Source organism: Chinchilla lanigera, unplaced genomic scaffold (genome assembly GCF_000276665.1).
Source record: "Chinchilla lanigera isolate Chin_1 unplaced genomic scaffold, ChiLan1.0 scaffold00031, whole genome shotgun sequence".
Taxonomy (NCBI): domain Eukaryota; kingdom Metazoa; phylum Chordata; class Mammalia; order Rodentia; family Chinchillidae; genus Chinchilla; species Chinchilla lanigera.
This window is the reverse complement of record NW_004955432.1, coordinates 19,216,640-19,219,949: the sequence shown is the minus strand read 5'-3', so window position 1 is coordinate 19,219,949 and position 3,310 is coordinate 19,216,640. Positions and strand designations below refer to the sequence as shown.

At 45.9% G+C, this 3,310-nt stretch overlaps 1 pseudogene; it reads left to right on the top strand.

The window, feature by feature from the left end:
- The window catches only part of LOC102004631, a 12,122-nt pseudogene that overhangs the window by 6,910 nt on the left and 1,902 nt on the right, over positions 1-3,310 (top strand).

Below are 3,310 nucleotides of genomic sequence, written 5' to 3'. Positions count from 1 at the left end.
CTTATGCTAGTAAGAAATATCCCCAGCCCACCTTTGGAAATTTTTATACTAGTGCTGGTGAGACCGCAGCTTACGCTACTGGCAGGAGGGGAAGTAATGAAAAGCAGTAGGAATCTGGAACAATTTTGGTATTAAAACTAACAGGACTTGCTGAAACAATGAATTCTTTCCTTAGGATACGTTCCTAGGCGTGATATTATTGGGTCAGAACATATGAGTATCTCTTTTAACATCTCTTTTAAAGTGAATATAGAGGCTGTGCCCTCTTGATTCGCCCCCCAGCTATCTCTGTGCTAATTTGCGGGTCCTGGTTCTGCGGAGCACCCAGGCAGGGCCTAGGCCGGCTCTACCGCTTTGCGACCAGCTAAGACAGCCCCTGGCCGCTGAAGAGGTGGCCTCCGCCCTGTCCTGCCTCACCAGGTCAGAGTTGATGTCCATTTCTGTGGCGTTAGCTCTGGTGATATTGGTCTGCAGTAGTCAATGTCAGGAGGAGCCCATCCTCACTTCACACCTGGAGTGGGGTTTGCTGGAACCATCCTGGAGACAGGCGCAGATACCTGTGAAAGATGGAGATCGAGCTATTGGTGTGAATCACTTTAATGCTATCGCTGAAGAACGCATCACTGCCCAGAAGACGCTGTGGCGGATTTCAGAGACTCTCCCTGCGAGAAGCTGCTACCTTGCCTGTAACTTATGGCGCTGCTCTTTTGGCTCGGAGCATTGGGCCTGTACCCAGCCTGGAAAAACTGTCTTAGTGACGGAGTAGCTGGAGCCACAGGCCTTCCAGTGACAGATGTGGCGACAGATATTCTTCAGGCCAAGGTGATAGCTGCAGCTGGAAGTGATGAGATGTACAAGCCGGTGATAGAGAGGGCCGCCGTGTTTAGCGGTTGAGAGTGAACTACAGTGGGGCAGCCTGCAGGAGGCAGTGAAGCAGCTGGTGGGTGGGTGGGGTGTGCATGACCGTCGACAGGGTGCCAGGAGACATCTTCCTGGAGGCTCTCTGCAGCCTGGCATGGGAGGGCAGGACTGTGGGGTTAAGATTTGCTGGAGGAAAACTTGCTTCTGTGCCTTCCTACCTGCTGCTCCTGAAGACAGCTCTGCCATGGGCCTGTACTGAGGTAGAGACAAATTCCAGAACTTTCCAGTCTTTTCCAAGAGCCTGTACTCAGTACTTCAGTCCTACCACCAGGGGCACAACCAGCCATTGGTGGGAAAGGTGTTTAAACTGTAGGAGGTCAGTGACGCCTTCCTTCATGTTATCCAACAGAAATCCACAGGACAGTGCTTCTGTCTCTCAAATAAAACCTCACCTTGGGGCTGGGGATTTAGCTCAGTGGCAAAGCGCCTGCCTGGCAAGTGCAAGGTCGTGAGTTCGGTTCCCAGTAGCAGAGAAAAAACAAACAAACAAACAAACAAATAAAACCTCACCTCAGCAGCAGCACAGCATGCCCAGATCCAAACACATCCTCTTTCCCCCAAACTTGATGTCCCTCTTGGGTTTTTACAGGTGTTACCAACTATCTTACTAACCCAGGTTTAAAATCTTACAGTCACCTATGGTTCTGTTTTTTACTGCTTATAACTGATATGTTCATAGAGGTTATTGTCCAAAGTTTGATCCTTTTAAGAGTAAAGGTGCTCTTACTAATTACACCAAGAAGATAAGTCCAAGGCAAACTAGAATGTCAGCTTATTCAAGTGTGTCCTGTGCCTTCTCTGTCATTCCCACTACTAGGATATCTCTTACTTCCCTGTCCTCTTTTCTGTTGGGCCCCGTGTCTCACCTGCTGTCTCCAGTGACCACCTACCTGGTTTTCCTACCTTGAAACTACCCCGTCTGCTCCATCCTTGTTATACATTATTGCCATGGTGATCTTCCCAAACCACAGCTCTGACTATATCTTCTCTCAGAAAACCGACAGTGGCTCACCAGTGCCTACACAGTGGAGTTCAGAACCCTTGGGCCGCCCTGCACTATGATGATGGTTTTTCTCCTCAGTACTTTCCAATATCATGATCCACAAGGCCACCAGTCCCTAAGCGTGCTCTTTTTCCTCATTTTTCTCTGCTCATGGGGTTTCCTCTACCTGCATCTCTGTCAAGCCCAGGGCTTCCTGACATCAAAAGCCCACGTGTCTTAATCCTGCATCATAATCTCTTGGGTTCCTCTTCTACTTCTGCAGCTTCTCCTCCCAAGTTGGTCGCAATCTAACTTGTATCACAGAGAGCAGCGTATGTGGTGCACTAAGCACAGTAAGCTCAACTGAACTCATTCAAGATGTGAGCTGAAATCTCAGCCTCACCTGAGATGGTCGGCACATTCATTTTCCTCACTGTGAAGTGGCCGTTAGGCTATTAACCTCTCAAAGTTATTGTGAGCAATACATGTGGTGACTGGATAAAGTATCTGGCAGATAGTAAGTGCTCAGCAAATACTGGTTGCATTCACATCTTTCTCTCCTTTCCCTGGATTTTGCAAATTCCTTCAGGGCAGCTATGCTGTTGGACTTGCCTTTGTAAATTTTCATGCTCCCTGACACAGTGAGTTACTCTGGGTAAATAGGCAATAAATTGAATTGAATTTGAGTTGCTGGAAAATCTTAAATTGTGGCATTAAGTAAAGTATGTATTGTCCTGCAAATAACCCAGATGTCCATTGACAGGTGAATGGATGAATATGGTATGTATACACACTGGAATATTATTCAAACTTAATAAAGAATAAAATTCCTTATCATGGTACAATATGGATGAATCTTGAGGATATTCTATGTGAAATAAGTGAGACTAAAAAACACCAAAAAAGAAATGAATACAACAGTTTGTGAATCTTGCATAAGAATGGATTTTATTCTATCCTTAAACAAGCTAGTCTCATATTTTAAAAAAATTGCTAATTAGATAGGCAAACAAAAAAATCTCATTGTTGTGTTAATTACATTGTTATAGGGTAGGTCTAACATACCCCCCAAAAGCCTTAGATGTCCAGAAGTGAGGCTTTTGGAAAGTGATTGGGTCATGGGGACCTATACTCATCAGTGATTTAACCTAGTGATGAATGCATAGCTGAATGTACTGTTCAATGGGGCCTGGTCAGAACAGCTAGGTCACGATGTACATGATCTGGTAGGGTATCTTTCTCCCTCCTTGGCTCATCCTCTCTCTCCTTGCTTCCTGGCTACCATGACACGAGCAGATTTTCTGTGCCAAACCCTTCTACCATCCCCTTCCTGCCTTGGAGCCAGCTATCTATGCACTGAAACCTCTAAAACCTATGAACCCAAATAAATATCTCTTCCTTTAAATT